Source organism: Falco peregrinus, chromosome 6 (genome assembly GCF_023634155.1).
Source record: "Falco peregrinus isolate bFalPer1 chromosome 6, bFalPer1.pri, whole genome shotgun sequence".
Taxonomy (NCBI): Eukaryota; Metazoa; Chordata; class Aves; order Falconiformes; family Falconidae; genus Falco; species Falco peregrinus.
In genome coordinates this window covers 80,261,395-80,276,072 of record NC_073726.1, presented here as the reverse complement: position 1 = coordinate 80,276,072, position 14,678 = coordinate 80,261,395, and the positions used below count along the sequence as shown (strand labels likewise).

Sequence of the window (14,678 nt, the reverse complement as noted above, 5' to 3'; positions counted from 1 at the left end):
GAACATGTTCTTTAAACATAGTGCAGAACAGGTACTAGCACATCTCCTTGTAATGGTTATAAATGACAAAGAAAAGGGAAAATGGTACAACCCCTCCATTGAGCGTACAGTGATTTAAATGAATCCCTGAAATGATTATTTTTAAGTCTTAAGAATGACCATTCCTCTTAAGAATAACCTCCAGATAGTATCTGGAGGGATTTCGGTTTGGTGTGGGGAGAAGGGTTGTTTTTACTGGCCTCTGCAAAAAAACTAATTTGTCAATGTGACTGCCATTTACCTGTAGAAATACAGCTACAATTCAGCAGAGTAATGAGTTTAAAGATGTATCTTAAAGATATTTATAAAGAAATAAGTACTTACTTTGCTTACTCTGGCAATCAAACAAAAGAAAAAAGTCCTTTTCAAAACATCTTTTTCAAGGTTTCTCAGGACTATTTTTAAACTTCATTGCCAGAAGTAATCTACCACAAAGACCTAAGCAACAGCAAGAAATGTATCTCCAGTGTGATTGCTATGCATACCTTGTCATTTCTCCTCATAGATGACCAATCTTCACTTCTGTCATCTTCTAACTTGGTTCCCCAGTAAATCATTCTTTCTGTTTCAGAAAAGAAGAAAAAGGAAAAAAGAGTAAAATGTATGTTATCATTATGAGGGGAAAAAAAGTGACAGACACACAGACAATAAAGGTAGGCCTTCCAAAGTCTTTTCTGCAGGTGCGGAATGTGCTTCTGTAGAAGACCAGTGTCCCACTTCAAGCTTACTTTGAAAGCCTTAATTCAGGGTAAGTGGGGCATGAATGGAACTTTTAGAGGGATGACTTTACCCTCAGGGAAGCACTATGACAAGGTTTCTGAGACTACTCAATTTAGCTGCCATAAACCTTGAACGCTTCAAGTAAAAAAGTCTCCTCTACTTCCACAACCAGGAAATTTTTAAGAAAAGTTACCAGATACAAGTATTTCAGCCTTTACTCCTGAATATCAATTTTGTTTTCAGTCCTTTAAAATTACTATAGCAATTGGTAGCAGAAAGTTTAACTGTGCTCAGACTAATCAACCAAGCATGGACATCAATACATCAAGTATACATTATTATTAAAATACAGCTTTCAGCAGTTTAGTCTCAGTAGCCAGTGATACTAACATGTTTTGATAATGCATTTGTGTCGGTAATACCTTTGCATATGCTTTGTAATCACAGTGAAATACAGAAACCACTGATTACATATAAAAATATATCCATTATGGTGAAATAACATTTTTTGTTTTCTTATATTGTGATAGTGATAGAACTATGGGGAACATGAAACAACACTCTAGATATATTATTCTGGGTCATCCCAAAGAAGTGATCCTATGACTGTTCTCTGCCTATTCATCAGACCACATGCTAAATCTATTCACTTCTTAACGTTTCTAGTTTTCTTCAGCTAATGCTGCTGCTGTTTTTTGAAGAGAGGTTACTCTTCTCCACAAGATCCTTAAAATTTGTATATAGGCAACAGCCCGTCAAATCTCCTTGAAATGTTGTCTTTCTCCAATGAAAGACGTCTCCCGTTTTGGCATTTCTCCATCTGTGACCACCATAATAAGCAACTGCTTCAAGACTTTGAATACTTTCTCACAACCTCGCAGTAGAAAAATTATTGCCTTCATTAACAGAACAGGAAGATAAAGAGACAGAGAGAGGACACAGCTCACTTTAACTGTCTAAGTTAAGATGACAGAATTATATATAGTGTCAGCAGATACAGGGACCTTCAGAGACAAACCTGTGGGACATATCTAACACAGGTACACTGAACCAACCCCTTAGGAGCCTCTCCCTTCTTCCCTCTGCATAGCAGCAGCTTAGGAATAACAATCACCTACACATGCACTTAAATTAAATCTACATGCAAGTGAATATTCTCTTCACTGCCAAGTCTAAGAGCAAAGCCTTGTAAAGATTTAAGCATCCTAAAGATGAGGTTTGGGTTACCCACTGTGAGAGTGAAATACAGTTAGGCACCAGAGTTCCCCACACAATCTACAAGAAGAGCTAGACTTCAGATTGGTATTCCCATGCTTGGATATCAGACAGGTCTTCATACCAATGCCTATTCACTACTCATTCCAATCTTCTCTTTCTGTGAAGATAGCAATCATGTTAATATTATGGTTTTGTAAGCTTTGTTTTTTCCCTTCCCCTTTTTTGCTTTAGGAACCAAACTGTTTTTCTTTCCCCTCCCCGCCACGTGTTTCAGTATTGCTCTTTTACCCCACAGTATATCTTTATACTTTTCTATCATTTTTCCTTCAGCAAGATTTTTCTCTTATGTTCCTGTTTCCATAGTTCACCTAAGTACTATAATAGTCTGGCTTATTTTTCTCAAAGCCACCTTCTTAGCACTGCTTTATTTTGCTTTAGTGTCAGAGATCAGCTCCTCTTCTTCTGCTCCTTTAGTGACATAATACTTTGCTCTCTATTTAACTTGCTCTGAAATGTGCCAGTACATCTGTGTACCATTCTGAACAGCTGAAAGAATTTATTTTAAATTGTCACTCAGTTTATTAATAAAGAAGAAAAATGCGTGTGTATATTTTCCTTTAAAACAGAATATAGGTACTGTACAAAAATGTACGGGAAAATAATCTTTAGCCTCAGTCAGACATGGGGCCAATGGGAACCCACAGGCAGAAAAAAGTCCAGACACAAGATGGGATAGAAATGCTACAGATAAAGAAACTCTTCAGACTTGACCGCCTTAAAACTGTATAAAGAGTATGTGTTGATACAGTGCCATATTGAGATTTTATAGACATGGTTTTCAGACTATTCCATTATTACAGTAGGCTACAATCCTGCAGATGTTTAGACATTAAGAAATTTACTCAGTCATGTCAGTGTTTCATGACTGGGTCTTAAATTCCTTCTCCAGTGAGTTAATAAGAAAACCCTCACTCCTGGATTTATCACAGAAGAGCAGCAGTTGCCATATAGATTTGTGTTGAAACATGAGAATGTACAAGAAGAAACACCATATTAAACTTGTGTTTTCTGAAATGAACTATGCCTATGCTTCAAGGGCTTCAAGGACTTAAATATGGAATTCAAATTAAAGATGTGTTTATGTGTTTAGCACCAAAAAAGGGTGCTAAAAGATAACCTCAAGGATTAATGGCTGACCGTGGACATCAATGTACCTGTTTTAGCTTAACCTGAATATGTATTTTTGAAGGCCAATGGGATAAGCTACTCTTTTACCACGGCAGGTTTTAATACAACAGGATTGTTATTTGAACTCTTGATTTTTAAATGTAATTCTTACACATAATGACAGTAGTGCAGTGCAAAATACCAAACATTGTATAACTGACACGTAATATCCACTAAAATGGAAACACCACAGTTCACTGCATAGCAATGCAAGTTGCTTACTTTATGGAAAGAAAGGACAAATCATCCTTCTAATTGATTAAAAAAACCCAAAACTTGACTGACTGGAACTCCATTATTGGGGTTTTTTTTTGACCACTTGACAATATCATGCAAGTGTTCTGTTTTGAAGACTCACCACCAAGAGCAGTAGGTTTGAATCTACATTACCTCTTAGCTGACTTTCAGAAAGTGGAACTCCATTGCCCCACTTCTACATGAGTTACTTCCTCCATGCAGTGAAAGATTAGTGAGCTGTAATTTACAGTGGGCCTTAACTAGACTATTTTTCCAATTTTCACAATTTTTACAGGTTCTCTTCCCCTCCTCCTCCTCCCTGTACTGTTCAGACTGCTGACTAATCTTTCTTCAGGGTTTTAACATTTTTTTCCTCTGATATTCAAAGATCCCAGGTGTATGCCACCTGCTTCATGGGCTGAAAGTATTTGCTTTTATTAATTGGAAAATCTGAGATCTGAAACTAGCAGCCAAATTCCTACAAAGAATTAAAAGCACCTGCTCTGAGTGGATCTCTTTAGGGAAATGTTTCCTTTCAGAAACATACAATACTAACATAGCTCATAGAAATTAAATTTCAATAATCTAATATATCATACAAAACTTTCAGAGTCACTTCCTTGCTGACTGTCTTCCCACAGAAAGTCTTGCTCCAGCTAACTGCTATTAAGAATACTAAAAAAAATTCCTTAACTTGCCCAACTAATAACACTCATGTAGAAGAATCAAATGCTCATTTCTGTTTCACATGGACCAAAGCATTTGTTCACTGAAACATACTGTTAAAAAGCAACCTAACCACAACTGAAGTACAGGTCTATGCTGGCCATCACGGAGATATCACCTCTACCATCATGACCAGGCTAGAGTTATTCCTTTAAAATGGTTAATTAATACTTGCTATCTTGAAATAGGAATCCAATTTAATAAAAACTGGTTTGAATTCTAAATGGTCCTGGAACAATCCAGTGCCTCAGTGTTAGCTTGCTGGGCCTGATACTGCTTTTTACTTTATGGAACTTTATTGAACTTTCAAGAAAAGAAGTATCTCCTAAATAAATCTTGGAAAACTGTAACTCATTTCTGCTTAATCTCTTCCAAGATAATCTTGGTGGAAGTAAAAGGACATATGAGAAGCATAAAATAGCATTTGTGTTCAAATGCAGATACATGACTGACATTTCAGAGGTAAACCCTACTAAAACTCAATGGATAAGGCTTAAGTAGGAGCTCCATGAAGTGGCACCACTAATCCCATTTTAGGAAAGTGTTGCTTATGACTATTTTTTTAAATTATTTTGTATTTGCCAAAAGACATCCTAGGTGTGATAACCACAGCTATTTCCTATGCTCATAAGCTCCACAGCCTGACTGTGCAACTTCACTAAAACACTTCTATACAAAATGCAAATTTTTGTGACGTGATGCCACTTCAACCAACAACAGAAAATTGCTTCTCAGAGTCCTCAAAACACCTGCAAAGACTAAAAGAATGGGGTTTATGCTGAAGCAATATGGAAACAATCAAGGCAAATCAAAGCCATTATGTAAAGAAGCAGGTTACTAAAAATTATTAAGAGCAAGCTAGTTACTGATTGTATTTGAACAATCTTGTATTCACTGTCATTGCAGATGAATGCTCATACAATTAGCTCATTTGCAAACGGCTGGAATGTGTGGACTTAACCCCTGTCTTACCTGGTGTTTGCCAAGATGCACTGTGCAGGCCTGTATGCTAAAATATGTTACTGTGAATCCAATCATACAAATTGCAGGGTTTAGCATAAGAATGCTCTGGCCTATGGCAACTATAGCCCAGGGTGATTTTCCACACACAGTGTGACTAACATGAACACCCACAGCACTTCTGCCTATTTATTCCGTATATGTACCACTTGTACTTTTTTTCATAACTACAGTCTACTAATCACTGCTGGAAATAAGACAGTAGGTGGGACAGACCCCTGGCCTGGTCCAGAATGTTAATTCTATAAGTTCTTATGATTTTTAACTGAGGGGACTGTGTTTCTCAAGGTTTTGTTTCATACACGTGCATATTGATATTGCCACATACTTCTCAGGCTGTAATTCACAATCAGTAAATGCTGTGCCACAGTACGAGCAGGAAGAACATCACTGCAGATGGAGAAGTGCTGAAACTGAAGTATATCTAATTTTTAGTTCCCCAGCATTTCTCTGATTCACTGCAGCACATTTCACAGTAGAACTTCTGGCTACTGTTAGCCATCAATATCTAGTGCTTCATACTTTACTGACAATTCCCATGGAAAAAGCTTTGGAAACAAAAAAACCCCACAGACATTATCAACTGTGCATTGTGAAAACAATTATGAAAACTGTGAATGCAATAGCAGATGTGCCTCCTCACAGAAATTTCACTCCACTCATGATATAACAGGAGCCACACAACTACCAGAAGGTTGTGTCCCCTGGGACCGAACTGTGTGCAGCTAAGAGTGTGTTGCGGGCTTCTGGGTGAGAACCTCAGAACATCACCGCTTTACAGCATCTTTGGACCTGCCTGGGGGAACAATATACTTTCCTTGTGAGCTATGTGAAACAAACGTACTGCTATTTTAAGCAAAATATGGCAAGGACCTAGAAGAAGTACTGACATGGAGGATTCCCAATGAATTGGTCAGGCAAACCAAGGTAGGTAGCCTGAAAGTGCACTTTTGCTCCTGTGCTGAATCAGCAGTTGCATCTGATACTGCTTTTGATCCTTTTTATATCTTTAATGAACAAGATATGTAACTTTTGAGGTAAACCCATATTCTGGAATGTGCTGAACAAATATTTCACAAAAGGGGAAAAGTTTATCTTCAAGTAATTCTGCTGTCAAATGATTTATTAGAACTCTGAGCCAAAACAGGTAAAAGCCCTAAGGAAGTGCTGTATCTTTTGAATTATTCAATTCTAAGAGGACTTAAACTCTATATACAAACAGTAGAGCTGGTGTTTGGGAGGAAGGTGAGGAGCAGAGTTTTATAAAAAAGTATAAATGAAGATTTCCAGTCAAATAAAGATTTCCCATACATATGTCAATGCAGTTCTCTGCATCAATACCTGAAAAAGGAGCCAGCATTAAAGAAATGTATACTTAATGACTTTGCTAATGAGGTTACTTCTGTATCACAAAGTCTGGATTAGCCAGTGAATCTTACAAACTATCTAATTTGAAAAATAGTGTTTGGCAAAGTCCGCTGACATCTGCCACAACTTTATTTAGCCTTCTACATTCCCTGGAGGTACTGCATATGAGTTGTTCTGCAGTACCACACTATAGCAACTGCAGACAGAAGGGAATGTAGACAGACATGCAAAGTGTTTAAAATAGGAAACACAGGCTCTGTGCTGGGGGCTAGTATAACAGGTGTATATATATTGGGAGCTTATATTAATGAGGCTTCTGTTACACACGTACAAGGCTGCCGGTAGCCTTTTCAGAAGTAGATGGGTATTTTGGTTAAAGTCAGACAGAGTAACCTCGTAGTAACCTCTAGTCTGGCTCACAGCCACTAGAGAGGACTCTGAAGGACTGTCCCTTGGTGCTGCATTGATTAGATTTCTTCCCATAATACATCCAGTGTTTTTACTCAGTAAACTTTACTAACAATTGAATCAAGAATAAAGAGTGAGAAGGGAAATAAAAGCTGTTCTCCATGTGAAAATGGACCATAAAATTAACAAGGTTCTCAACATCAAGTAATTCTGTCTGCTCTATTGTGGCCAGAAGATCAGAGCCTGTAAAATACATAAGCAACCAAGGAGAAAAAAACAAACAAAAAAAATTTCCAGAATTTATATAACATCAAAGTCAAATATTTAAACACACAACACCTAAGAAATCTAAAAGCTTAACTTTCCCCACTAACATTTAAATATTTCCTTGCCTAGATATTGTACCTGCCTCATTTTTTGGATACTAGTTATGTTGGCAAACACACATTTTTCACAATCTTTTACGACGCTGTGGAAATGTTAATATACAGGTTTCCTAATTTCCATGTCTTACTGTATCAAGAGTGCATAGAAAGCACATTTACAAAATCAAACAAAAAAGCCACACACTCTTAAATAAAATGCAGATGATAAACTGAGACATAACCAGTCTACAGTGGAGTAATTTTTCCTCTAAGAACATGAGCATCAATGTACTCTAATCTAGATCCTGTATAGTGAAAGTGCACTGTTGTCAGTTGGACTATATGGCTTTTCATATTTCAGTGAAGGCAGACTGAGCCTGTCCACTAAGAGACATTTTGAATGTATAATACTTTAATTACAACTGTAAACAAACTTTCACAGAAAATTTTCACGTGAATGAGAACTGAGAAATGCGAAGATTCACCACAAAAGTCTCTCAGACTTGCTGAATTCTTAATGACATTTAGGTCTTCAGTCTTTTGCAGCATGCTAATCTGCCTTATCCAAAATAGCTGGTACTGTTGATACAAAAGGTTGGGCTGGTAGAAAATCAGGAATCTGCAGAGTTTGGTGATGGATTACCAATTGTTTGCTAGAATGATCCTTAGCTGCTAAAAAAAGAGGCCAAATCATAGTCACCGGAAAGACAACTGTATCACTGAACGTTCCAAATAAACAGCCCATTCATTTAAGAAAGGAACGCAACTTTCTATCAATAATGAATCATCTAAGCTCTAAATAACAATTATAAAACTCACCTACTTGGTAATTCATATAAGAAAAACTATGATCTTTCTAATATACACATAACCTATTATGAAGTATTAAAGTAGAAAGGATGAATAAGGCTGTCATGACTTCAACTATCCACACTGCATGATAAATGATAAATTAAGTAAATTATTTTGCAGTATCTAGAATAAGATGGGAATATAATACATGGGATTTTTTTAATAAGGCATATGAGAATACACAAGTAATTAATTTGTATCTTCTCTAACAACACAAGTGCTCAGAATGGTCTGTTATCCAAAAATAATCAATATAGATAGGAAGACTAGATACCAGACTAGACCTTAAGTGTATCTACTCAAGCTACATGTTATCATACTGGGGCCTGATACAGTAGAAGCAAAAAAAGCTTCTTGCTACATGAAAACAGGTGTGTAATATCAAAGGGAAACAATGTTAATGACCTTTAAATACTGGCATTTCTTTGAAGTCTTCTCCCTGAGATCTTTTAAATGAATGACTTCAGTAAAGTAAGGTCAAGAAGCAATAATCAGACAAAAAATAGCCAAGTAAAAAGTCATCACCGCAAGAAGCCTAACACAGCTGATACTGAATGTTAGCAAGCCTTTTTGCTTCTAGAAACATGGCCACTGCAATTTTCACATTTTTGTGCAAAAACCTGATCTGATCATTTTTGACCCTTTGACACTAACTATGGGAGAGGAATGAAAGCTGGCCATTCACCTGGCACTAGCTTACATTCCCAGCCACTGCTGATCTGTGAAGTCCTTTTGAGTGTCCAAGCACTGTGCAAACTTACTTGCTTGCAAAAACTTGGGAGTCTACATTCAGAGGAGAAAGGTCTTATTTAAAAAAGAAAAGAATAGTTTTAAAATAAGCCTTAATATCTTCATGAAAGAAAATGGAAATGTGTTTTGGAGCTTAAACCAATTGTGTGGTAAATACATGATATATTTTGCACCACAAATATTCAAAGGCAACCTCAGTTTTTGAGTGTCATATCCTTCCTATAGCCAACATTTCCTTTTCAGAAAAGACTCAGGAATCAGACGCCTGATACACTCCACCATTATAGTCCGTCCTCTGGATTCAAACAAGCAACGCATGCAACTGTAGGGTGAATTCCAAAATATACACTATCAACATACCCTATGAAGAAGCCTATTAAGTCATTTACGCCATAGGCATTTAAGTATGATGAACTAAAAACATATGTACTTATAAATTTATCTGACGCATACATGTGCAAGAAGTAACAAAAGTATGAGTATCAACATCACTAAAAAGCAAGCTGCTTCTGCAAACCACAGAGAAAGGCCATTTCATACAGAAACAGACTGCAGAATTTTGCAGGGAATCTAGTTTTTTATCCTCTCTACTGCCCTAGCATTTAGGGAAACTCTAGGCCAGGGGTCCTCAAACTACAGCCCGCAGGCTGGATACGAGCCCCCAGGGTCCTCAGTCCAGCCCCCGGTACTTACAGAACCCACCCCCACCCCCCACCCCCCGCCGGGGGTTGGGGGGGAAACCCAGCAGCCGCAGATGACTGCCTGCCACTTCATCCGCGCGCCGGCCCCCTGGTTAAAAAGTTTGAGGACCCCTGGGCTAGGCCTTACCCCATCTTTGAGCAGAACAGTCAACGGCCCTTTTTACAGTTACTGGAAAGTTGAAGACCTCAGCTGAGGGATCCCAGAAGAGAGCTTTTAATCTATTCAGTTGTAGGATGCATTATCAATACGTGTGCTCTGCTGGTGGAGTACTTCATGTCTGCTATTTTAGAACAGGAGTATTTTGGCCAGCATTGTCCTGTAAAGTTCATTATATGCTCCCATGTGCTCTGAGGATAAAAGAAAGGACAGTGCAAGTCCCACTTTCAATTTGTCAGCTCTGAATACAGTTTGTGACATTACACTAATAGGACAGAGGCAGATTACAGAAGGTAGGTGCAGGTAACTCACCACCAAGCACTTTCACTACCACACAGGGAAGTCTTCCTTTCCTCTTGGAGCATCTGTCTACAAGCCACAATCTTGTGGCTCACACACAGTAATCCCATGTACAAGAGTTCAAGTAAAAATAGATGGCAATAAAGTTCTGCCAAAAGAGGTGTCTGCTCTGGATCGTTCCACCAGCAAATGGTGTTTCCAAAAACTATGTGTGGAACACTGTGTGGCTGCTTTCCAGATGTCAGCAATGCAGACACATCTCAAGGAAGCAGCGGAACATGCTTGCTGCCTATTAAAATGAAACATGTAATGGGAAGGGACCTAGCGGACCAGTCAAACACAAAACATAAGCCCTTGTTATTGCTACTTTAAAAAAAAATCTTTGAGGTATTGCCTAAGGTACGGCTTATCAAAGCAGTAAACGTTTTAAAGAAATCTTGGGATATGTTTGTATTCTGCTTGCTGAGGCAGCTGTCCCTAGGAAGGATGTATTTCTAGGTAAAAATCACAAAAATATGCTATTACAGTTATGAATGCATAAGGCTAGGAAGTACTATCATCAGCTGCTTGGTAGTTCCAAGGTGGTTATTTTGAATTAATGGAAAAACAATTATTAATCCCCCAAGAAACCTAGATTTCAGACACTGAGTAAAAACTGCTCTTCTATAAGAGGAAAGCAAACCTTATTAACTCCTAGTTACACCTTTAGAGAATTGACTGGAAATCTCAATGTCTTATCTCGTAACCTACGATCTGAGTCCAGATCACCTGTGCCTTTGTCTCCAGTTTCACCTCAGCTAAGCTTCCTTTGAGTTCAAGTATCTTTTGCTACTTAAGTACCTATTTGTGGAGACTACTGTTCAACTGAAATTGCAAATCTCTTTCAGAACTTCCACCTTTATTTACTGATGGGCCAACAAGAATGTGTGAAATTAATTCATAATTCGCGTGAGATGACTTTGGACATTTTTAGTCTAATGTAATGGTCCTGCCAGTTTGACAACTGAAACATCACTCTTTCTTGCTGATCCTTTAATAAAAGCAAAGTCTTTGATCAATACTGGTTGAGGGTCAGTCTCAGAAAATGAGTGACTCAAGAAAAAGCTTACTCATGAGTAAATCCATGTGGAAGTGAAAATACAGGTAATATACTTATAGAGGTATGCTTTCACTGCAGTTGGTTATTCACTGGGATATGATGCTGATACTTTTATATTCACACTGTGTGACAAACCCTCCCAGTTAATATACTGTTAACATGACTTAGTCACATAGTTGTCATTTTTATCACTAAAAACAGTGATAGGTATATTTGCAGCACATTGGATGAACTTCAAAGTAATTTATAAGCACTAATAAGGAAGCATTAACACTTATTTTCGTAGGTGAAGAACACACGTACAAGACACTTATGTGCTTTTGTATGAATCACTGAGGCACAGGCAGAAACTGAACTCGAATTACCTACAACCTCTATTACTCCTATATGAACAACTACCTGAAAGAGCATGGTGGATGTAGGAAGCTGTCCTGAGAAGAACACAGAAAGAAGCAATTTTCAGTGTAATCCTCTTAAAAGAAAGTCTAGCATCTGTATACAATTCCCACCTCAAAAGCCAAACCCAAACCCCAACAAAACCCAAGAACAAAAAAGCACACGCTGTATTTCTAGTGAGAACTGTAGGCAGGTGGGGTAATTTCTCTGTCCCTCCTTGCTCAGTCCATGACAGCAATCCCTACCTGTCAATCAGTCTTGTTTGGAGGATTTACTCCCTGTTACGCGATTCCCCATTTTTCTTGCAGCTTTGAGATTTTACTGTACGTGTATGGGTGAGAAAGAAAGGAAGAATGACTCTACAGAAGGAGTTTCAGATGCTTTATTTTTACTGCCATACACACCGTTTTCTGAGGTGTTTGGCACTAAGGGTGCAATGTATTAAAATGATTGATTGATTGCATTTTAAAAATAGAAATACTGTTCTGATACTGGGATTAACTATTATCATTAAGATATGGCAGAATTTTAAACAGCTTTGAAGCTGTACCCTACTGTGAATGTAAAGCGCCCTTCCCCATCCCCCCCTTGCCCACAATACACACACACAACAGTTTTTCGTACAGGAACCAAGTAAATGCCACTAACTTCACTCCTCACACAGTAAGTACTCTATCCATAGGACTACAGTAACAACTCCATTGTGTCCTTTTAATTCCCGTCGTGCATTTTCAGTTTGCTTTCAGCAAACTTGTAGCCTCCCCCTCTTTTTTTTCTGAACAACATAATGTGCTGCTCTATGGGAGAAGCTTAATCACTGCTAGTTTGAAGGTTCTTCTTTTTAAATATCCTATATATTCTAGATCAAATCTTGGTTTATCAAAGGGGCTGCAAAATAATATTCGGAATAACTGGTGTAATTTGGTGGCCCAGTACAGTATAAGCAGGTTCTGATTCAGAGCTGGATGAGTGACTGCAGCTACAGGGAGACCCTGCCAGCAGCACGTTCGTGCCAATAGAAAAGAACAGTTGATGGCATCTACCCAAGGTCAGCTCCTCAAATTCGGGAGCTGGTTTTCTTCCAGACACTGTAAAGTCGCTTGTTTAAATGCAGCCAGTCGGCAACAATTAAGCGTCTAAATAAAACATGCAGATTTTGTACTCCTTTTGAAATCTCCTCCATGCCACGCTGTTTATTTTCTATTTCTCACAGTCTTCATTATCCAACAATCAGGCTACAAAATGGCGGTCAGAGCGAGGCAGACATTTTGTAACTGTCTCATTAAAAGCCTAACAGAACAATGAAAATGCACTGAATGAAAAGAAGCAATCTGAGGAGCCAAAAGGAGCATGTAGCACTACGACGACCAAGCTTTTAAGCAAACGCTTTATCTTATTTTGTAGCAAAGTTAAAACAAAGCCGCACTGAGAAGCAACCTGACAGTATTTTAACCTTGTGCAGGCAAAATACAGTCTAGGGCAGCCCTTTTCAAAGACTTTCACTTCAGCAAGTACAGCTCGTCACCTATCTGAGCAAAGAGTCTTCTGTGCCCCTGTCTACTGTGTGCCATATGGACTCAAGACCACCCATTGACAGTGACTCAGTCACTATAATCTTAACCACATTCTTCCCTTGAAAGTCCAGACACTAATGTTTTCTATTACAGCTCCAGGAACTTTACAGTCTTCAGCACAGCTTTTAAAGCACTTGCAAGAAAATCACCAGACGAACATTTAAAGAATGGAGCCTACATCCATCTCTGCAGATAACTTTTCATTCAAATTTAACTCTCTAATGTGTAATAAGCTAGGGACAGCAAAAGCAGAACAAAGTAATACCATAGCTGATAAAAGCAAAAAGCCCCAAGAATGAATAAGCATGTTCCTTTTTTTCTAATTGTGTGCCCACCCAGGCTGCTCGTAGAAGTATTAGCAACTGACATATCCTAAGAAGCAAATATGCAAATCTTTAGGAAAAACTGCAAAACACATGCAGGTCATTAAAGATTTAGATACCTGCCAAATTTCAGGTTTTGGAGATTCAGACATTTTTATACTGTTCCCTGAGGAAACAACAACAACAAAACAAACAACAAAAACCCCACAAAAAAACCCCAAAACCAAAACAAAACCTACAATTACTTTTACACAAAAACCCTATGGTTTTGTCACACTCCTATAAATAAGAAATGGCTGAACAGATTTTGCTTACATTTTTAAATGATACTAAATGAGCAAAGCAGACAGGCTAATGTTATATTTTAAAAGAGAGGGATATAGGTTTGAAAAAAACCACCCTGTAATTTTATAATGAAAAAAGTAATCATTGTTGATTTTAACCCAGCTATCATTTTGAGGGACTTGCAATACAGAACTTAAACCAACAAAACAGGTAAGGAATATTACATAGGCATGCTGAAAACACAGGTATTTTACAACTGCACTGACATTAGAAGAGACTAAAGCAATGCATCTCTCTTCCCTCTTTTCTTAGGAAGGCTTGCACTCTGTGATGCTGCTACTTGATATTCAATGAACCATGTCATGAAAAAGGCAACTCAATGGGAAGAAATAGCTGGCCCCCAACAGCCAAAGTCAGGTAACCCTTCCCAGAGTACAGGTGGTACAGTGAACCAGCTACACGCAAAAACAGCTTGCAGAAGCTTATTTTGAAACTTTTGTCTCTTGGTAGTAAATGGAAGAAAGCTGGCGTGCGTGACTGCCTTGAAAGAAAACTACTTGGAGGCCCCAAAGAGAGCAGGGTAAAATGTTCTCAGAAAAGGGAAGAATTTACCCTGCCGTTTATATACAACTGACACATTTGCCAGTAACACTGTATCTCTCTGTGATTTTACATGTGAGAAATGTCTAAGCTACACACTGACCCTTCCCTTACAAGCCCCTAAGAGAGACTGCAAGCAAAAGAAAGGTGGTTTGTTTGGGCCACCTAGACCTGTAGTATATATAAAAGGACAGGAGGAGAATTATTACCACAGCTTGTACCCTCAGCAGAGACAGAGCTGCCCGGGGCAGGCACATGTGCAATGCTGTTAACATATGGTGGAGGTTCGAGTCCAGACTGTACTACAGCAAGC

At 38.3% G+C, this 14,678-nt stretch overlaps 1 long non-coding RNA gene across 1 annotated transcript in view; it reads right to left on the bottom strand.

Annotated features, from left to right (window-relative positions):
- Positions 1–522: 522 nt before the first annotated feature.
- The window catches only part of LOC114012715 (uncharacterized), an 82,326-nt gene continuing 68,170 nt past the window's right edge, over positions 523–14,678 (bottom strand). Inside the window, exon 6 of the long non-coding RNA XR_003555367.2 lies at positions 523–601. This is a non-coding gene — a long non-coding RNA (uncharacterized LOC114012715). The remainder of the gene's footprint in view (positions 602–14,678) is intronic.